Below are 24363 nucleotides of genomic sequence, written 5' to 3' on the forward strand. Positions count from 1 at the left end.
CAACCTACAGAATGGGAGAAGATATTTGCAAACGACATATCAGATAAAGGGCTAGTTTCCAAGATCTATAAAGAATTTCTTAAACCAAACACCAAAGAAACAAACAATCCAATCATGAAATGGGCAAAAGACATGAACAGAAATCTCACAGAGGAAGACATAGACATCGCCAACAAGCACATGAGAAAATGCTCCGCATCACTTGCCATCAGGAAAATACAAATCAAAACCACAATGAGATACCACCTCACACCAGTGAGAATGGGGAAAATTAACAAGGCAGGAAACCACAAATGTTGGAGAGGATGTGGAGAAAGGGGAACCCTCTTGCACTGTTGGTGGGAATGTGAACTGGTGCAGCCACTCTGGAAAACTGTGTGGAGGTTCCTCAAAGAGTTAAAAATAGATCTGCCCTACGACCCAGCAATTGCACTGCTAGGGATTTACCCCAAAGATACAGATGCAGTGAAACACCGGGACACCTGCACCCCGATGTTTATAGCAGCAATGTCCACAATAGCCAAACTGTGGAAGGAGCCTCGGTGTCCACTGAAAGATGAATGGATAAAGAAGATGTGGTTTATGTATACAATGGAATATTCCTCAGCCATTAGAAAGGACAAATACCCACCATTTGCTTCGACATGGATGGAACTGGAGGGTATTATGCTGAGTGAAGTAAGTCAGTCAGAGAAGGACAAACATGATATGGCCTCATTCATTTGGGGAATATAAAAAATAGTGAAAGGGAATAAAGGGGAAAGGAGAAAAAAATAAGTGGGAAATATCAGAAAGGGAGACAGAACATAAAGACTCCTAACTCTGGGAAACGAACTAGGGGTGTTGGAAGGGGAGGTGGGCGGGGGGTGGGGGTGACTGGGTGGCGGGCACTGAGGTGGGCACTTGACTGGATGAGCACTGGGTGTTATTCTATATGTTGGCAAATTGAACACCCATAAAAAATAAATTCATAAAAATAAAATAAAGTAACTTTGTAGATGTAAAAAAAATTCTCATCTTTGTTTATTAAAAAAATCTCATGTCTAAAAGCAGTTTTTCATTGGTTTCATATTTCTAAAACCTGAAGTATGAAAATAGATCAAAATGTCACAGTAGACATCAGCTTTAAGAATAATTCTTTGGGGATCCCTGAGTGGCTCAGTCAGTTAAGCATCTGCCTTCACTTCAAGTCTTGATCTCAGGGTTCTGGGATGGAGCTCCACATCAGGCTCCCTGCTCAGCCAGGGGTCTGCTTGTCCTTCTCTCTCTGCCCTTCCCCTCCACTCATGCTTTCTCTCTAATAAATAAAATATTTTACGAAAAGTAATTATTTTAATAATAACAAAGATATGTTCTCTAGCCTTATCACTTACAGGATATCTTTTTTTTTTTTAATTTATTTATTTATTCATTCAGAGAGAGGAAGAGAGAGGCAGAGACACAGGCAGAGGGTGAAGCAGGCTCCATGCAGGAAGCCCGATGTGGGACTCGATCCCGGGACGCCAGGATCACACCCCAGACTGCAGGCAGCGCCAAACCGCTGCACCACCAGGGCTGCCCACTTACAGGATATCTTGATCCTTATCTTATGACTTCTACGTAGGCTACAACGTAACTCCTATATAACCAGCTTACCATTATAAAATTCAGTAAACTATGCAACACAAATAAACCAACTTTATGAATTTAGTATACTTTTTCTGTATCCCTTATGTAGCCTATCTTTAAGATTAATAAAAAGCTAAAAAAATTTTATGTTTTAATTCTAAACTTACTATTTATTGCTATAATTTGAAGGAGATAACATACATGAATATTAATTAATGCTATACATTTATAAGGCACTTTGGATTTTTACTGAATTCAAGACAGTCATCTTTATTCATTAATCTTGAAGAAGCTTTCATTATTCCTTCATAAAACCAATCATGTAAGAATCCCACTACATCTCACACTTATATAGACCACTATAATTAAACTATACCCTCTTCTGTAATTGCCAGTTTGCAAATAAATTGCATATACCAAACCAGAACAATAAATTTTATGTATACCAGAGAATAAAATGTTCTCATATCACTACAGCCAATTTAAATCTTAGAGCCCCAAAAAAGGATTTTGTTTAGGCTTTATTTTAACAGATCATCTCTCAACTTTCCCTTGCCATGTACTCCAAACACTCCATTCATGTTAGTTATTAAGCCACTTTCTAAAATGCCTTAAAATAGGTCTCTAGGTCATGTTAAAAAAGATAGGTAAATAATGGAGCTTTGGAGGGATTTTTTTTTTATTTTCTAGATTAAATGGCACTGATATATAAACTGCTTTTAAAAATATTTTTTAAACTTTTGCCTCAGTTCACACCATATGTATTTTACTAAATTTCTCTTCCATTAAGCCTAGCTGAGAATGGTCATAAACTCAACCTAAGTGAAATACACAAATGCATATATAATATATATAATACTTTAATAACTTCCAGTATACAGTTTAACAAATGGAATCAGCTGACTTTTATAGAATGATAAACTAGCAATCCTAGCAACAATTCAAAATCATCAAAGTAGATAGCCTGTTTGCAACTTTGTCATGGATGTCAAGTTTTGTAATTGAATTTCCACTCTGGATATAATTATCAGTATTTTATGTAGTAATATCAGAAATAATAACTCCTTGTTCATGCTTAGTATTATACTGAAAATAAGGTCCAAAGTAATTAATTTCAAGCCCATAGAGTTTAATATTTTAAAGCTTTTTACTAGTTATATAAAAATTAATCATTAAATGCTTCGTAGATTATCAAAAACCTAAAGAGTTGGGTGGTTATAGTGGAAAATAATTAATGGTTTATTCTTAATTATGAAAGAGAAGTATATACTTAGAAAAATTTATAATACAACAAAAATAGACAAGCGTAATGCAAATTAATAGAAGACACATTTATAATTCTACTTAATTTATGCATAGATTTAGTTAGGAAATACGCTTACACTTTCCAGAGATATGATAAACTGACAAGATCTTTAATATATCTTAAATGTTAATTTTCCCCACAGGGGAACTAATGCTTCTGATTAGCTAAAGTAAACAGCAAGTGATATGCAATTAAAAGTGGTTCCTACGGACAGCACTTTCCCTTTTCAAACATAATAAAAATTTAAAACAAACATATTGCTCTATACACTCAGGAGAAACAATGAAATAGGATTCCAGAATTCAGGTTGTGTATTAACTTTGACATTAATTAGCCTTGTGCTATATAACTTAACTCTGATTCTATATTATATTTAAATGCATTATAATATCTGTCTTAGATATTTTAAAAGATATTTTAGAATTTCCAAAAAGGTAACTGTTGAAATAAAGTTTTTGTACCTAACACCTATTAATATAAGGACTGTTTATCTTGGAAATTCATCAAATATAATTTTTCAGCATTATAATTATATATCTTAATAATTCCAGGGATGAGAGGAAGAAACTAGATAGAGTCCAGTGAAAGAAAGAAGAAATCAACTAGTTGGCATTTTTGCCCAAGAGTATTTTACCAAAAAGAGAGAGAGAGATTATACATTACTTTCTCAAGGCTACTATCTAATTTCATGGTTATAACATCCCATAAGCAATATAGGTATATTCAAAATTATTTTTGTCTCCTAGATCAAGAAATTAGATTTCATTTCTTGTGCAACTGTCACTCACACAATGTCAACAATTGTATCAGAATGAAAATTTCCTGATTCCCAGTTTATTCCTAATCTTTCTACTCAGCGATAACTAGCACTGAGTTTCAATCAAAACTGGTGGCACTGGTTTCAATCAAAACTCTGCCACAGGGTAGCTCTATTTTTAACTTTTTGAGGAAACTCCATACTGTTTTCCATAATGGCTTCACCAATTTGCATTCCTACTAACAATATAAGAGGGTTTCCCTCTCCACGTCTGCAATCCAGCAATTGTATTACTAAGTATTGACCCAAAGGATACAAAAATACTAATTCAAAGAGATACATGCATCTCAGATATTTGTAGCAGTATTAAAGATAGCCAATTTACGGGAAGACCCAAATGGCCATCCACTGATGAGTGGAAAAAGAAGATGTAGCATATACATACCACATGGAATATAGAATTTTTACTAGGCCGTAAAAAAGAATGAAATCTTGCTATTTGTAACAATGTGGATAAAGAGTATTTTGCTAAGTGAAATAAGTCATTCAGAGAAAGATAAATACCATATGATTTCACTCATCTGTGGAATTTAAGAAACAAAATAGATGAACATTAGGGGAAAAAGGGAGAGGGGGCAAACCAGAAAACACTCTCAACTATAAAGAACCAACTGAAGGGTACTGGAGGGAAGTGGGGGGAGGGATGGATTAAATGGCTAATGGATGTTAAAGAAGACACTTGTGATGAGCACTGGGTATTGTATGTAAATGACAGATCACTAAACCCTATGCCTGAAACTAATATTACATAGTATGTTAACTGGAATTTGAATAAATCTTTAAAAAAGGAAAAAGAAAACTCTGTCACAAACATTTACTGCAGCAAAACAATATTTGCACCAGAGGATCAAAGTGAGGAGTTCAGTTCAACTTGTTTTAGACACAGAGTCTGTTTCCTCCCCATTCTTTGCCTTATCAAGTTCCATTTTCTTCTTGTAATGCCTATCATAAGGTCTCATAAATGGAAAAGATTGCTTCTTCTGAACCGTAGAATCTATTGAGCATGATACCAAGCTAGTACTTATTATATGGGGCTTTCTAACTTTCATATGTTTCTCATTTCACTAAATATAAAAAATGTGAAGGTTCAATGATTATGAGATCAGTCTCTGCAAACCATCTGCCTCTCTTCTTTGCTAAATAGCTTTCATAGAATTTCCCATAAGGGTTATTTCTGAATATGTCTGCCTCCTATAGACTGATTGGGATATCCAGTTGAAAATCACTATGACACCTACAGGGTCACAACTGCTATTTAGCACTCAACAAATAATTAATGAAGACATAAATGTTCAACTAATGCTTTCTCTATATTTTATAATGGAATTAGCCAAGCATTTATTTAAGATTTTTAGAAAGAAAAAGTGATTTTTCCAAGTGATATTAAAAAATAAGATTAAAATTAGGAATATAGGTGAAAAATACATTTTGTCCTTTAATTTTGGACGATTCTGTTGAAGTTTTGCTGGAAGGGGATGAATCAATGAGTATAACTTATTCAGAAAAAAATAATAAAGTTAAACTACCCAGCTAAATAAAAATATTACATTAATGATAGTTGTAGATAATTGACAATCAACAGAGAATTTGTTCAAATGTGTTTTGGAGTTGAAGATTAAGGATTTTGTGATGAGTCATGGCCATTCTTTTTTTTTTTTTAAGATTTATTTAAATATTTATTTGAGAGAGAAAGAGAGAGAGAAAAAGAGAGAGAAAGAGAGAGATATAGCACATTAATGTGGGGCGGGGGGGGGGGGGGGTAGCGGACAGAGGCAAAGGGAGATGCAGGCTCCCTGCTGAGCAGAGAGACCAGAGATGGGTCTCAGTCCCAGAACACTGAGATCATGACCTGAGCCAAAGACAGATATTTAACCAACTGAGCCAACCAGCCACCCTTCATGGGCACTCTTCTAAGATCATAGAGCATAGTTTCTTTATTGGAAGAGAAAGAAAAATCAAATTCAAGAAGAAATGACTATTTGGGTAGCATAATACCATGGTAAGTATTCCGTGAAGTTAGGAAGGGAGAAAGGAAGGCGGGAATGTGGAAGACTGGAAAGCTGGGGTAGGTGGGGCAGAAGGAAGCTTATCAGAAATTTTATTTGGTCAGAGCAAGTGAAAGGATTTGTTTGTATTTCCTTGTCCTTTGCCTTCATACACAGAAGATAGAGCAAGACCATTTTCTAGAGGGGAGAAAAGAGTTCATTATCTAGACTAGGCACTATGTCACTGTTAACTAGATTTTAACAGTCATTTTATAAGTAAACGTGTGTTAATCAATCCAAAATAAAAAAAGAGATTACTATTATTATGTATCTAAAGCTTTCATTTTAAAATCCATAAAATATTTGCAAATCTGCTAGCTACTTATTGTAGCCCTTAAATTTCACTTTGTCTCTTTCGTACCCTACATCTCAAATGTAGGTATAAATATTAACAATATTTATATCCTCTATTACTCTCTAGCAGTAATTTTCTAACAGATGTAACTATTTGAATTTTTCTAAGGCAGTCCAGAGAAGTGAAGGTTTTTTTTTTCCTCATTTGAAAAACATCAGAATAGGTTTTATTTAACATTTATTTTTAAAATACATATATTAAGTTTATTATCTAAGAATATTAAAGGGCAGCAACCCTGCCTATTTGTGATAAAGTCACTTCATGTAAGATAATACTAGACACATATAGAAGCGCCCGAGTGGTGCATTTGGTTAAGCTTCTAACTCTTGATTTTGGCTCAGGTCATGATCTCAGAGTCATGGGATCAAGCTCCACATCAGACTCCATGAAGGGCATGGAGCCCTTCTTTCTCCCCGTCCCTTGCTCTCTCTAAAATAAATAATAATTAAATAGTTGTTTTTAAAAAGTTATATGGCAGATAATAGTAGCAGCTTGTATTTAATGAGCATTTGCTAAGTTCCTTAAGGATCTTAAAACCCCTGCCTTAACTAACCTTTAAAAAATGTGACAGTAGTTTGATGCTGTCATTTTAAAATATTGATCCTAGGCTCATGTTTGGTCTTTTTTGGCAATGAACTTTTCCTTTGCCCTTTTGCAAACTCACTCTAATACACCTCCATTTACTGCTTTATATAATTTCCCTTGGTCTTTCCATACTATTTTATGTGATAACCTATACATTTTTATGCCTTCAAAGTATGCATTTGCATTTTCTTCAGCACTGTTCTTTGAATCTCCATTTTTCATCTATATCTTAGATGAGTAGCACTTAGTTTAAAAGAATAAAATAAATGCAAGAGAGAAAAAAGAGGGTGGAAACAACTAAATTGAACTTGCATTTAAAAAGCTGCTAAACTGAAGCCCACTACTGAACAAACTGCACAGATTAATTAATCTTTTGATTGGATTCAAGTTATTCACATTGAAGTGAAATTTCCAGTCCATGCACTCACAGTTCCGGGAATCCAGCATGGCAAGAGTGACCAAAATGATCAGGCTGTTATTTATTTATATCCATCTATAAAACAAATATTAAATGTAACCACTTTCTTAGATAATGATTAGTGATATCATCACCATAACCTAATGCAGAGTTTCTTCCTATATAGTATGATTTCCACATACCCATGTGTCTAGATGCCTTGTATATATAAAAGCACAGGAGGTAGATGGGAGAAGGGATGAAACAGGTGAAGGAGATTAAGAACACACTTATCATGATGGGCCTTGAGTAATTTGTAGAATTCTCAAATTGCTGTATTGTGTGCCTGAAACTCACATGACACCCTAGGTTGATTATACCGGAATTAAAGGGGGGGAAAAGGTACAGTCAAGAAATATGCTCTAGTCTTAGATATTAAATCACTTCTCTCAAGGTAATTATAGACATCAACTATTGTTACATGTTTGCTGTGATTCATAGATATATTGCCTTTGAGGTTTACTAGCTTACTTCTAAAATTTTTACTAAAATCTAACTTTATATACAGAGGACATTAACAATATCCTTCCTTTGCCTCTCTGTGACAAGGCATATTCACTTGTAGAATAAAAAGTAAACTATTTATACACTATTAACAATCCTACTTTTACTCAAAGGATAATTTTTTATATTTTGACTTTTGTAATGCTATGAGGATTTGACATTTTAAGGTTATATTAATTTTTTCTGCATGAATCTTTTTCCTATATTTTATAATTTTTTCTGTTAGCATATTACATACAAATTCCACTTATCTCTTACAGAGGAACCAGTTACCCATATTATCCAGTTATGGCAGTAAAAATAAATACCATATAATAGATATTTAGAAATACTAAATTGTTCCATAAAATATGTTACTTACTGCCTGATTCTGGTGGAAAGCAGCTGATAAGGAGCAGCTTAAAAAAATAACATTCTGGTGAGTTTTCAGAACTACTGTGTTCTAATAACAAGAAACAAGCCAGGGCTGATAAACATTTCAGTATCTACTTTGAGGCCAGGCATAGCACATTATAGGAACAATTACTTCATATATACACATCCACATATTATTTTGGTGACAGCCTGGAGAATTTATCACACGAAAATTCAGCTAATACAAAAGCACTATATTTAGATAGGAGATATCTAAAATATATCATTTACCTTATTAAAACATAGGTTTAGTGCACAGATACCTTTGCACTAAAATTAAAACAGCACAGCCTTTACCTAGGCATCTAGGAAATGTGATTAGCCCTGCAACAAAGATAAGGGCTTTACAATGCTGTTTCTCTTGCTAATGGAATGAAGACAGACATACTAACTGGAAATCATTTTTCTATTTTCTCTCACCATCTATTTTGCCTCCTTCTCTTTCTCTCTTTCAACTTATGTTCCTTTCTCTCTTTCTTTCTCTCCCAACACTCTTCTTCCAAAAATGCCTCACATATCCCAAGGCTTTAAATGGCTCACTTTTTTCTAGAAAAGTTATTAGAGATCACCATACTTGGGCAAGAAAAACTCAAGAGTAGGAGTAGGGTGGACTCTTACATAAGACTATAAGATGTGTGATATGAAAGAACAAAATAACAAAACAACTCAAAGAGATCTGGATAAACTTCTTAAGGATGCAGTAAAATGTAACATAAAGTTGAAAAATTATTGTTATCTACGAACATTATATAGAGAATAATACACTGTTTTTCAGGACAGTGTGGTCTTGATTTAGCAGAAATGATATGCAACCTTCAGGGCAAATAACCAAGCTAAAAATGACAATGGAATGCCCGGAAACAAAGTAAATCAAAACCAAGAAATCCAAAGCTTGCAAAATTATCTAGTGCAAGGTGTCTGTCCTAAGGACACTGAAACCTAGCTTTGAATAATGTCATGATTTCTACATCTCTCTTTTGAACTTACACATACTAAGCTACTCCTCCAGTCATTATTTTTAAAATCACTTGTTTATTTTATGCTCACTGATAAAAAAAAAATTGAAAGAAAAGTGTAAAAAAATGTTCTGAAAAACATCTAAAACAACTATTACTGTTAGTATTTTGGCATATTTTACATTTTCTTTTTAGTTTTACTGATTTTTGAGGAAGTTCTTGCTGCATTTATAACTTGAGTCTTCTATTTTATCCATGTATAATTTACTTTTATATTAAATGGTTTCATTTCACCGTATTACTGTATTGTTTAAACCATACTTATTAAATAAGCATCTTTAAATATTAGTTGGCTTGATAAATGGTCATTACCTTTTCATGACAACTAGAAGAGTATATTAAAGTCCTGAACATCACCAGGTTATATTGGGTTATTGATCAGTAGTAAATGCTAGGGTGTGCTGCTTATTTTCCATAACTTCAGATTAAAGCCCTCGTTTCCTCAGTTGCTACAAGTGTCACTTGCTGCCAGTTTGCAGCTGAATCTCTCCCCTAGAACTCCCACCAGCCCAAGGGAGCTGCTTCATACTGGCTTGAAAGCCTTTCCCAGTTCCCGATCTATATATGGACACTAAGCCCCAGCCCTTCTGTCTCAATTCCCAACTTCCAGGGCCTCCCACCTGCACCACTCCCCATGGCATTGCAGTATGTGTACTGGATCCTGTTTCCTTCATTCCCTCCCTCACAGGATGTTTTATTCCATTTGGGCTATTATAACAAAATACCATAGATTGCGGTACTTATGAACAACAGGCTTATTTCCTACAGTTCTGAAGGCTGGGAAGTCCAAGATCAAGGCACTGGCAGATGTGGTGTCAGATAAGGACCCTCTTCTTTCCATAATCTCACTTGGCAGAAGGAGTGAGGGAACTCTCTGGAATTTCTTTTATAAGCATACTAATATCCCAAGCATGCATGTTCCACCCTCATAAACTAATCACCTCCAAAAATCCCACTTCCTAATATTATCACCGTCAGGGATAGTATTTCAGTGTATGATTTTGGGGGTCTCCACATTCACCCTGCAGTACAGATTTTGATATTGAGAGACCCCACACACACACAATAAACTTACTGTTAACAAATCTCCATTTCAGAGTCTATGCCAAGGGAACTGGGTTAAAGACAGTTTATTGCAATTTTTACAAAGACCAAACAATATGTTGGAAATGGTATCTATATTGTTATTCAGTTGGAATCTGTAAATCATTCATTCATTTATGCCCTGTGATTCAATTAATGATTGCCTATCTTATATGATAATTTCCCTGAATTGTGACATACATTTATTATTATTTAGGAACATTAGACAGCACATATTCCTTTTATGTGTATTCATGATGGTGTTCATAACCTGAATCTTGGTTTTTACCTATTTAATATTTTTTGTTGTTTGACAATATGACACATACTATTTCCTATCTGTTATACAATCACTTTACAATCATGATAAAAAGCACTGTATATCTTCTCTATTCTATAAAGTTTTGTAATTGTATGTTAATTTATAATACTTAAAAGATTCAAAAGTGGATAAATCCTCTTTTAAAACAAATATATTGCAAAATATTAAAAAAAATCTTAAGGATGTTAAGATGCAGAAGATCTGATCTGTTCTTTCTCTTTGAGAGAATGTGTCTAAAGAAATTAGCAGAACAAGCAGGATGTGCCTGGCAACATCAGTAACCTAATCATGCAGACAATCATAACCTGATATGACCCAGGGGGATAACACAAGAGTTACAATACTATGTATCTTCATTATAATTTTGACACATGAGGTGAAATGAAAGAATTAAAAAGAAACCCAGTTGTTTGAGAAGCATAACTTTGTTCTGACCATGAAAGAAATATAATCCACAGAGGAAATTCATATTGAATTAACATGTTGAGTAAGTCAAATCTGATACCTTATGCCATTATGACAAAGGGTAGTAAATGGTCACTAGAAAAGCATTAAAACACAGTATTTTCTTATCTGATGCTTCTGATCCTCAGAAGTAATGATTATGTGAAAACGCATTTGATAGCAAATATTCATAATTAACATTGTAGTGTAATTAGGCACCCCTAGACTTTAAATTCCATTATCCCAATGATCAACAGATTTTTGTGTGATTTCTTGCTTAAAAGTAGGTCAAAAAATGTCTTAGAGGCCACCCTTTAGGCCAACATCTATAATAAATGTTTCTAACTGCATTCTTAAATCTTGCCAGTCACCTAAGAAAATGTATTATACTGCTTGCAAGTAGGGCTGGCCAAGTGAGTAAAAATAGCTTAAGCACTTAGCAGTCAAAACGTACCACTCAAAATCCACATCTTACAGAATCTGTGCCACAAATGATGTTCTTAGAAAAAGCTCAGCCCAGGACATCAGACCTCAGTTGTAACAATATTCACTATCCCAAATCAATAGCATAGGAAAACAAAGAAAGAAAAAAAAAAAGTAGAGATAAATGTTGAATTGGTCTCTAAAACAGGGCTCTTTGAGTATTATTCAATGGATACACAGAAAAAAATAAATATCCCTTAGGAGTTGATCATAAATCAGTTATTATCTGAATTGATTTTTCTCATGGCATAATGATTTTGAAACATTGAGATGCAGAAAATATTTCTTTTTTAAAATTCTTTTTAACATGGAACACTTCACAAATTTGTATGTCATCCTTGCATAGGAGCCATGCTAATCTCTGTATCATTCCAATTTTAGTATTTGTACTGCCAAAGTGAGCATAAGATTCTCTTTGTAATACAAATCTTGTTTTTTCAATATACTGTTGCAGAAATATTAAACACTTGTAGAAAATTTTTGACATATATTTAATGCTCCTAAGTAATTTTTATTTTGATCATGTTAGTAGAAGAAAAACTTGACCACCAAATGAGTAGAGCTTTAAATATCAGACTAGCCGTTTATTCCCTAAGTAAAATCTTTATGGTAACTTTCAGTTTGATATATTATTTTAAAGACTGAAGACTGGTATATAGAATATAAGACATATACACTTGATATACAGTAAGCTAAGAGATGTTAGCAGAAAGACTAATACAAGTCACTAATACACATATTAGTTATTAGATAGTTTATGAGTAGACAACATCATCTATTTTATGAGTACGTTTAAAAGTATACTCATTAGGTTTTCAAAAATATGGTTAGTAGGAATTGTACAGGATGTTTACTGAACAGAGCACATATAAAAACTCAAGTTATATTACTAAAAATTTAAGTTATATTACTGTATTAATGTTAAGCATCTTGAAATTAAGATGTTGCCCAATATTCTGAAATAGTAAAACATAAGAAAGTAAAAGTTATTATTCAACTGATAATAGTGATAAATTTTAGAATATAAAATTTATTAATGCTTTGGTGTCCTCATAAATAAAATGTATATTTGATACACTTTGTTCTACAAATATTTCCTAATGGACACAGAGATACCAAGCCTTTACTTCGCAAGAATTCTTCACAATAATTTCTAAAATGAGACATCCCAACTCATTTTTGAGCCAGTGAATGACAGGTTATATTTGGCTTAAAAAAAAAAAGTGTATGGAAGTGGGGGAAGCTGATATCAAAAAAGACAGCTTACTTGGAGCACTTGTATTATTTTAAATACTATTTAGTATGAGTAAACAATTCCTGTTTCCTAATACTATACATATTTTCCACAAGCCAAAAAATAACGTCTGTATCATAATTGATAAAATATACGTGGTTTTCTCATATATCTAATTCAATCCCCCACAAAAACCTCTTAATTGTACCAATAAATCTTCTCCTAAGTCAGTTCATTTCTCCAATTGTACCACCACAAATATATATCAAGTGGCCTAATTCAAGTCTCATCTGTACTACTGAATGACTTCATAAATGACCTCTACAGATTTACTTTTTCCTATTCAACTCTATCAAAAAAATTAAAATCTATTTTAAAAAATCAGCACTCTTAGAGTAAAAACTACTATTCTTTATATCATCTATAAGATCTACATTCTGTCCTGTTCATTTTTTTGTCACAGGAACATTTTACATGCCATTTTGGTGTAGGATTTCATCTGTTGTTTCATTACTCATTTCCAGGAGCTTGAAAGAGTATCAAGCATATGCCAAAACTCAATAAATGTTTTCGGAAAGAACAAAGATTAGGTGAACTTAGAACACAAATCAATGAAATTGAACATAGGAAATCAATAGAGACAAATAAATAAAACCAAAAGCTAATTATTTGAAAAGATCAGTAAAATCTGTAAGCCTCTAGCCAGGGTAACTCAGAAAAAAAACAGATAGTATACAAATTACTAATAACAGTAATGAAATAAGAGACCTCACTACAGATCCCATAGACATTAAAAGTCTAATAAAGAAATACTATGAACAACTCTATACCCATAAATTTAATAACTTAGATGAAATAGACCAATTTCTTGAAAGATACAATTAGCCAAAATTCACACAAGAAGAAACAGACAATCTGAATAGCCCTGAACAAAACTCTTTTACAAGCTCTTTCTAAACTATTAAATGAACTGAATAAATAGTAAGTAATTGTCTAAAGTAGAAAGTACCAGGCCCAGATGAGTTCACTGGTGAATCTGACCAGACATTTAAGTAAGAAATTATACCAATTCTCTACAATTTCTTCCAGAAATATAGAAGGAAAAGGAATATTGCCTAACTCATTTCTTGAGGCTGGAATTACTGAGACACCAAAACTAGACAAAGATATTACAAGAAAACTACAGATCAGTATCTCTCATATACCAAGAAACAAGTTTCTCAACAAAATATTATCAAATTAAATCCAACAATGTGTAAAGAATTCTATACAATGACTAAGTGGGATTTAAGTGAATCTAGACACAGATGTTGTACTCTTCACAAAAACTAACTCAGAGTGGATCACAGACCTAAATATAACATGTGTAAGTATAAAGCTGTTGGAGGATAACACAGGAGAAAATCTAGATGACTTCAGGTATGGTATGCCTTTTTAGACAAAACACAAAAGGTATGAGCCAGAAAAATAACTGATACACTGGACTTCATTAAAATTAAAAAATCTTCTGTAAAAAACAATAGAAAATGAAAAGTCACAGACTAGAATATTTGAAAAAGATATCTGATAAAGCACTGTAATCCAAAATATACAAAGAACTCTTAAAACTTATCCAAGAGAAAACAACCCAATCATGTTCACTGTAGCATTATTCACAATAGCCAGGACATAAAAAAATTTAAGTGTCTACTGATGGATGAATAATAGATAAAGAAACCATAATTATACACACACATATACAAGCACTGAGATATTATTCAGCCTTAAAAATGAAAATTATCTTGTCATTGACAATAACATGGATGAACCTGGAGAATATTTTTCTAAGTGAAATAAGGCATATACATTAAGAAAAATACCACATGAAGCACTGGGTAAATGCTATATGTTGGCAAATTGAGCTCCAATAAAAAAGAAAAAAAAATAAATAAATAATAAAAAATTTTTAAAAAGAAAAATACTACATGAATTAAACTATATCCAGAATCTAACAAACTCAAAATCATAGAAACATAAAGTAAAACACTGGTTAGCAGGATAAGGAGGTGAAGTAACAGAGACACATTGGCCAAAAGGTACAAAGTTGCTCATGTACAATAAATAAGTTCTAGAGATCTAGTACACCAGGATAACTATAGTTAATAATACTGTATTGTATATTGGAAATTTGCTAGAAGTAGATTTCAGATGCTCTTACCACCAAAAAAGTAACTATGTGAGGAAAAGAATATGTTAATATAGTACTCATTTCACTATGTTTATAAAAACATTATATGCCTTAAGTTCTTTTTCAGTTACTTTTTAAAAATTCTTATTTATTTATTCATGAGACACACACACACACACACACACGGAGAGAGAGAGAGAGAGAGAGAGAGAGAGGCAGAGACACAGGCAGAGGGAGAAGCAGGCTCTATGCAGGGAGCCTGATGTGGGATCAGATCCCCAGTCTCCAGGATTGGCCCTTGGCTTCTGAGCCACCTGGGCTGCCCTTAAGTTCTTTGAAAAAAAAAAAAAGGAAATTACACATTTAGAAAATTACCCAAGGACCTTTACAGACACCTCACCAAAGAAAATATATAGATAGCAAATAAGTGCAAAAAATAACACTCTGTCACCCTGGTAATACAAATTAAAACAAAGTTACCACCATGCTCATTACAATGACCAAAATCCAGAACACCAACAACCCAAATGCTGGTGATTATGTGTGGAGTAGCAGGAATTCTCTTATATTGCCGGTAGGAATGAAAAAAATGGTGAAGACAATTTGGTTGTTTCTTGTAAATTTATTTTTATCCTAAAATCCAACATTCTGTTTCTTAGTATTTACCAAAAGAGTCATCAACATAGGTCCCCACAAAAAACTGCACACAGATGTTTATAGTAGCCTTATTCATAATTCCCAAAGCACAGAAGCGACTAAAATGCCCTTTTGTATGTGTACGTAAGTTTATTTATTCTAAACTTTCATAACTTGAACAATGGAGTAGTATTTGGCCCTAAAAAATGAGCTATCAATTCATTGAAAGACATGGAGAAAGCTTAAAACACATATTATTAATTGAAAGAAGCCAATTATAAAATACTACATACTGTATTATTCTAATTATATGATATTCTGAAAAAAGACAAAACTATGTAGACTATAAAAGATGAGTAGTTTCCAGAGATTAAGAAATAGGATGGGATCAATTAGTCAAGTAGAGGATTATTTAGGGCATTGACACTACTCTGTGTGATATTATAATGTGAATAGGTATTAATACATTTGTCCAAACTCATGGTATGTACAACAGGAACCCTAATATAAATTACAGACTGTGTGATAAAGATGTGTCAACGCATCAATTATAACAAATGTATCACTCAGATAGGGAATGTTAATAATGGGGGAGACTATGCATATGTGGGAGGCAGACGGCTTATGGAAAATCTCTGTACCTTCCATTCAATTTTGCTTTGAACTAAAACTGTTCTAAAAAATAGTCTATTAAAAAACGAACTTTAAGATCCTTCCTCATTCTAATATTAGATAACCATTGGAAAATGACATTGTTCTTTATTTTCTAGATTGAAGTAAAGAAAAAAAAATATATGAACAATGCTGCATTGGTAGCAACACCACACAGCAGTCAGTTTGTTAACAAGTGACAGGCAAAGGGAGGAGGACACGAGGAGTGGGACGGGACAACAGGTTCAGAAATAGAAAAAAGAGAAATTAAGTTAAAGCAATTTATAAACCTAAATACATGGCTTGACCAATTCAGGAATAGGCATTATTCTTAAATTCCTCTCCAAGAAAAGAAACACTAATGTTCAACTTCAATTTGAAAACTTCTGGTAATGAGCAACTAGCAACTGCTACAACATACGATAGAATTTTTATTTTTTAATGGAACTAATTCTTACAATTAGCTTCCCTCTCACCTCCATTCACCAGGCTTAATTCCACATTTTGAAGCTAAACAAAAATCAATCTAATTATACTCCTACATAGCAGTAGCTTCTCCTAATGATAACTATTACATCTCTACTAGGTCTTCTTTCTTTCTATATACTTAGAATTTTTCCTGGTGTTCCCAACAGGATTTGGTTTCTACTAATGTCTCCTTCCCATTTTCTATTTCCACTCTTTTGCCATTTGTCCATGAGCTCAAGTCCCATAATTTAATGATTTCCTTTCTTCATAAAAAAATGTGTTTTTATGTTATTCTTGTGTGTGTGTGTGTGTGTGTGTGTGTGTGTGTGTGTGTGTTTAAATATGACCTGATTACCTTAGTTGGTTTGGCAGCTTTACCACACAACTAAATAGTATTGAGTTTATGATCTACTCAATTTCTTATATCTTTTCTATGTAAGCTTCTGATAAATATGAACCCTCCATACCCTATATATTGAGTTTTTTTTAATCAAGCCAGTTTTATTTGTGCCATTTAAAAGTACACCTTATTAAAAAGAAGAGAGAGAAAAAAATAAAAATAAAAAAATTAAATAAAGAAGAGAGAGAAGACTCAAATTAATAAAATCATGAATGAGAAAGGAAAGATCACTACCAACACCAAGGAAATACAAACGATTTTAAAAACATATTATGAACAGCTATACGCCAATAAATTAGGCAATCTAGAAGAAATGCACGCATTCCTGGAAAGCCACAAACTACCAAAACTGGAACAGGAAGAAATAGAAAACCTGAACAGGCCAATAACCAGAGAGGAAATTGAAGCAGTCATCAATAAACCTCCCAAGACACAAGAGTCCAGGGCCAGATGGCTTCCCAGGGGAATTCTATCAAACGTTTAAAGAAGAAATCACACCTATTCTACTAAAGCTGTTTGGAAAGATAGAAAGAGATGGAGTACTTCCAAATTCGTTCTATGAGGCCAGCATCACCTTAATTCCAAAACCAGAAAAAGACCTCACCAAAAAGGAGAATTACAGACCAATATCCCTGATGAACATGGATGCAAAAATCTCAACAAGATACTAGCCAATCGGATCCAACAGTACATTAAGAAAATTATTCACCATGACCAAGTAGGATTTATCCCCGGGACACCAGGCTGGTTCAACACTCGTAAAACAATCAATGTGATTCATCATATGAGCAAGAGAAAAACCAAGAACCATATGATCCTCTCATTAGATGCAGAGAAAGCATTTGACAAAAGAGAGCATCCATTCCTGATCAAAACTCTTCAGAGTGTAGGGATAGAGGGAATATTCCTCAACATCTTAAAAGCCATCTATGAAAAGCCCACAGCAAATATCATTCTCAATGGGGAAGCATTGGAAGCCTTTCCCCTAAGATCAGGAACAAGACAGGGATGTCCACTCTCACCACTGCTATTCAACATAGTACTGGAAGTCCTCGCCTCAGCAATCAGACAACAAAAAGACATTAAAGGCATTCAAATTGGCAAAGAAGAAGTCAAACTCTCCCTCTTCACCGATGACATGATACTCTACATAGAAAACCCAAAAGCCTCCACCCCAAGATTGCTAGAACTCATACAGAAATTTGGTAGCATGGCAAGATACAAAACCTATGCCCAGAAATCAGTGGCATTTCTATACACTAACAATGAGACTGAAGAGAGAGAAATTAAGGAGTCAATCCCAGTTAGAATTGCACCCAAAAGCATAAAATACCTAGTAATAAACCTAACCAAAGAGGTAAAGGATCTATACCCTAAAAACTATAGAACACTTCTGAAAGAAATTGAGGAAGACACAAAGAGATGAAAAAATATTCCATGCTCATGGATTGGCAGAATTAATATTGTGAAAATGTCAATGTTACCCAGGGCAATTTACACGTTTAATGCAATCCCTATCAAAATACCATGGGCTTTCTTCAGAGAGTTAGAACAAATTATTTTAAGATTTGTGTGGAATCAGAAAAGACCCCAAATAGCCAGGGGAATTTTGAAAAAGAAAACCATATCTGGGGGCATCACAATGCCAGATTTCAGGTTGTACTACAAAGGTGTGGTCACCAAGACAGTGTGGTACTGGCACAAAAACAGACACATAGATCAATGGAACAGAATAGAGAACCCAGAAGTGGACCCTCAACTTTATGGTCAACTAACAGTCGACAAAGCAGGAAAGACTCTCTACTGGAAGAAAGACAGTCTCTTCAATTAATGGTGCTGGGAAAATTGGACATCTGTACTATTTACAATCACTTACAGAAGTTATTTGCTTGCTTGTTAGATTTCCTCAATAATTACAAATTTCATAAAGTCAAGACTTATGTCTATTTTGTTCACTATTTTATCCCAGCACCAGTACAGTGTCATGTATCTATTAGATACCAGGAAAACTAATCAAAATTTGGAAATAAGGCAGTAGGAGGAGAATATGACTTCCAGAATGATGTTTAACAAACTGGCCTGAGAATTACTCAAGTCTAGAAGACAATTTACCTCATTGATTGGCTTAGCTATTTATTGTACACCTGGAGCCCTGACACTGTGGAATTACATGTTAATTTAGATTTTTGTCATATAAGAACGACAACTTCAAAGTTTGATATATGATTAACTTGTAAAACATTACCCAGATCTATATTTATCAATTTTACCTCAATATTTTAATGTCTATAATTACTTTTTCTCATTGTCTTTGAACCAGATTTACCATTTCACTATTTCCTCATTAATAAAGTTAACATAGCAGGACACCTGTGTGGCTTGGTGATTGAGTGTCTGCCTTTGTCAGGGCATGATTCTGGATTCTGGCATCAAACCCCACTAGAGGGTCCCCTTAAGGAGCCTGCTTCTCCTTTGGCCTGTGTCTCTGCCCCTCTCTCTCTCACTTTCTCTCTCTCTCTCTCTGTCATGAATAAATAAATAAAATATTTTTAAAAATGGTTTCCTATATTTTTGTTTTTTTTCTTTCTGGTCTTTCAAATTTTCTATATGACTTCATAGAAATGGAGAAAATATGTCTGGACTCTTAGAAAGATTACTCTTTGAGATCCGAATTATGAATTTTTCCTACTTCTTTTGTCTTGACCCACTGCAGAGACTGAAGAACTAGAAAAGGATTTACCAAGTGTAAAATATTTTCCTATCTTTGAAAGATATGAACAAATAAGATTTAAAAGTCTCTTAAACAGCTCAGCTCTATTCTGATTGGTTTGGAGAGATTAACACGTTAATAAATAAATAAATAAATAAATAAATAAATAAATAAATAATCCTCCTCAATAGTTACCAAGAACTCTTTTAAATTGAACTTCTAATAATATAAAAGTAATAGCCTTTAAAAAATTACTCTTACAGAACCTGCTACATTAGCAACATTTTTATATAAAAAGGCAAATCCAGTCAACCAAGATGAATCCTTAGACCAACGAGATGGTCTGAAATTTTTAGAAACAAACCAACCAAATAGGCTTTTTCTGACCTTATCCATTTAAGATAGAATACAAGTATCTAATGTTTTGGGTTTTGCTTTTCATAAAAGAACTAGGTATTCTGAAATTCCTAAACTTCTTACACTGATTACTAGCAGATGAACTAATGTAACTCTTACATCATGTTTAGGATTGAAAAAATTGCATAATTATAGCTTCTGCTAAATGAAGCCATATTTCTAAAAATACTTTTAATAATTTTGCTCAGTAGTATGTTAACTTCAAAATAATTCAAGATCCTTAATTTTAAAGCCTTGAATAATATCGAGTTCATTATTAAGTAATCTCTGCATATCTAATATTACCTGAGATAGACTACTGAAACACTGGTCACAAAGTACAGTTTGAGAACATAGAAAGCTATGTTTCTTAGTTTTATATGTTAGAGGGCTTAAATCTGGTGAAAAAGTGATGTGAGTGTGTAAAGTGGTCATTAGGTAGGAACATGAGCTTTGCTACTTTGCTAAAATGCTTGTATAACAAGAATTTTTAATTGCCAATATTCAGTATTTCAACTCCCAATGTTCTCTATGAAATAATAGTTAATCTGGTTCAGTTATAATTTATATGAGTGACTGAATGTACACTGGATATAATTGCAAAGAAATACAACTGTGTATACAAAATAATGGGATATCTTTTTGTTTTTCAAGAAAAAGAGTACTTTTGTTCAAAAGAAAAGTGATTTTGGTAAAAATTCCTTTTATTCTGTCTCCTTACTTTTCATAATATTGTTATTCAACTTAAGTACAAGTCTTAACCTTTGTCTATACAAGAATATACTTGGTCAAATTGATTTTGCAACAATCAAGAGCATACCTGGAGTGTTATGTTTGGTAATAAGTCAATAACAATTCCACCATTAATGAAAAGGGACTGCACTTTATATGTAGGATCAACACCTTTAAATCTCTTCAAGGAAACAGGCTTTTCACTCAGTTTCCAGGGTCCCAGCTTCCCAGGTGGTAAGGAAGGTGACTCCCTGGAAAGCTAGGAAGATTTAAAAAAATCTGGTGGTCTCCAGATAACTGCTGGAGAAATCTGGTAAAGAAAGGCTCTTACACTTGGTTTTTCGAGCCTCAGGACAGAAGAAATTGTAGAGACCTTTAGTGACTTTTAAATGAAAATTTCTTGAAAGAATTACCAGATCTCCATAGTTATTTTGACACTATATGAATAAAGAGACTTATATAGTCAATTAGCAACTCTTGTTAAACCTATGTTAGCAAGCAGAACTACACATAAAAAGAACCTTTTTGTCACCAATACTGTTTAGAAATTTATTATCAAAATGAGAGAGACTGTTAGTAAAAGTTATTTAAATATCATTTAAGTATCTAAGGCAAGGATAGGCAAATTTTTTCTTAGAGTATTTTAAGTTTTGCAGACCATACGGTCTATATATCACAACTACTCAACCCAGAAAAAAACAGGGCATAAATTAATGGATGTGGCTGTGCTCCATTAAAACTTTATGAAAACAGGAGATTGGGCAGCAGGCATAATTTGTTGGCCTTGATCAAGGGAAATACACTTGTGTTTATCTTTGTTGTTTTCTATAAAGCAAAGTTCTGTGAGTTTACGTGTTAATTTGCACATTTCTGTTCAGCATCAAGGATAATATCCAAAAGCTATTGTTCTATTGCCTTGTAGGATATTAACCATTATCTAGCCTAGCAATCTCAGTCTATACAAGAATATACTTGGTCAAATTGATTTTGCAACAATCAAGAGCATACCTGGAGTGTTATGTTTGGTAATAAGTCAATAACAATTCCACCATTAATGAAAAGGGACTGCACTTCATATGTAATTTAAAGCCTTTTTGGGAAGACTCTTTAATCCTTATTTTGCTAATTCTCATTTGGGCTTGATTTACTGTTTTACTGGTTCTTTCAATAATGAGTTGACTAATTCTGACATTTTATTCTATGTCTCTAAGAGAATGTTTTAAATTTTTGAAAACTATGCATGGGCGATAAAAAAAAATATATGGATGCTTTTTGAATCCTCATTATACTATCTTAGATACTTTAGATTCTAAGTACGAACTTTCTCTTAGATTTGGGTCATCTTTAGTGGTAGAATCTGGGATTTCCAAATAGCACCGCCTCTCATCTTTGGAGGAAATTAAATGTGATTATTTAAGTGTATCAAGACCAAAATGTTTAAGACACAGTCAGGGACCAATTATATTGTTTCACAGTACCTACACCCTCTTAAATATATAGCTAAATATGTATATTTTACTTACATTTAGTCTTCTACCTTGAGGTTTTGTTTTTGTTTTTGTTTTTTCAACTCTATGAATAATACTAAATCTTAAATTGCAGTTGTTTCTCAGGTCACTTAGGGCAGTAAACAGACATCAGGCTTGTGCTTAGAGAAGAGACTTTGTAGGCCGGAAGGCAATGGTTACAAAGAGAAAGAAACTTCTTTAACTACTTTCCCTCAAGACAGAGAATCTGAGCCTTTGATCCATCCAATACAATTTCTCTTAAGTCATTAAGGACACAGAGGCAAGATTCACTCACAGTTAAATTGCTGCAGAGCACAAGACTTCTGAGTAATAAGCATGCCTCTTGGTCTTTACCAGGCAAAGTTCTTTACGGTTCAGAAATCTATAGTTAGACCATAAATGTAAAGCTTCATGGACTAATAACCAAAACTAGAGGTTTAGTCCAGTGACAATTCTAGAATCAAGACATTAATTGGGAATTCTTTCTTTTATACAAGAGGCTTTGGTGCTCTGTCACCTCCTTAGAAATAGGTATGATGGCTTCCATCTTGGCCATTCTTCTGCAACAACAGAACTAATATAGTTTTTTCTTTAAGGTTGTTTTCCAATAGATGGTACTCTGCAATGGGAGCAATTTTTATACTTGTCAGACAGAAATTGAAAACTTAGCTACATGAGGAAGGACAGTGTTTCCTCCAGGGCTTTTGTTGTTGTTGTTGTTGTTGTTGTTTTTGCTTTTTTTTTTTAAGATTTTGTTTATTCATGAGAGACACAGAGAGGCAGAGACACAGGCAGAGTGAGAAGCAGGCTCCATGCAGGGAGCCCGATGCAGGACTCAATCCCAGAAATCCAGGATCACGCCCTGGATTAGTTCCTGGAAGGCAGGAACTAAACCACTGAGCCACCCAGGGATCCCTCCTCCAGGGTTTTAACACTATCTCTTTTTTGCTTCTTACTTCCTTTGCTGTGTTTTCCACCATGAACTCTAGCTTGGGGCATGGTATTAAGATTTACAGTCCTGTCAAACTGAGGAACATCAGATTCTCAGCCACCAGGTGTCAATAGTTGCAGGCACAAAGAACTTTTCTTCCTTAGGTTCTTCTGTTTTCAGAGAGGCTGTTGAGGAGAAGTTAATATCTTTCTTGGAGGAACTTACTGAAAGTCACCAAAAAACTAGTTGACACATTCTAAAATACTGCCATTTCTCTACAGAATTTCCAAAAGCCTAGCCTCAAAAAACTAAAAATCCGAGAACCAAGTGAATTTGCATGAACATGGCAATATAAGTAATTTTTCCACTTTATAATAATCATCACTAATTTTTCAACTAAAGTTTGGGAGAATTCTCATTCTGTGTTATTTAACAAATAAACTTAACCCACAAGTTAAGTATTCTAATTGTAATACTCCACTTCGCGGGACCAATTTCAGAATTAAAACTCTTTTAGTTCCAACTAACTCAAAGTGGCATAAGCAAAAACAATATTTCATTTACCTGAATATTCCAAATAATCAATCTTGTTGCTAGAATTCTGTCTCACTCAGTCTAGAAATTCTCTTTTGTTGGTGACATTCTCAGTTAAGTTTCAATCACGACACAAAATGGCCACCAGAAAAACACAAACTCACATTCCTCTAGTTTAGTGCCTGAGGAAGGGGCTTTTCTTTTTGCAGATGGTTGCAGAAACATCCCAGGTGTCTGTTCGTTGTCTAGCTTATTCAATCAGCTTCTCTAAGAGATGGAATTATCTGACAAAACCTAAACCATGCCTGACCAACACCAAGAACCTAAAGGAGACTGGGGATGGTTCCACAAAAGAAAATAAAGCTTCTTTCACAAAAGAAATGGGAAAAAATTGAAGTAGAAAGAAACAGCCATAAAGCATGTTGAAAATTTTAATAAATTTAACTTTATTTTTATTTTTTAAGATGTTATTTATTTATTCATAAGAGACAAAGAGAGAGAAGCAGAGGCCAGCCCCGGTGGCCCAGCGATTTAGTGCCACCTTCGGTCTGGGGTGT

At 33.7% G+C, this 24363-nt stretch overlaps 1 non-coding gene across 1 annotated transcript; it reads right to left on the minus strand.

Moving 5' to 3' along the window:
* Window positions 1-11740: 11740 nt before the first annotated feature.
* On the minus strand, window positions 11741-11844 carry LOC112921488 (U6 spliceosomal RNA). Its single transcript, XR_003235249.1, has one exon. It is a non-coding gene; the product is annotated as a U6 spliceosomal RNA (small nuclear RNA).
* Window positions 11845-24363: the final 12519 nt, after the last annotated feature.

Source organism: Vulpes vulpes, chromosome 6 (genome assembly GCF_048418805.1).
Source record: "Vulpes vulpes isolate BD-2025 chromosome 6, VulVul3, whole genome shotgun sequence".
Lineage (NCBI taxonomy): Eukaryota > Metazoa > Chordata > Mammalia > Carnivora > Canidae > Vulpes > Vulpes vulpes.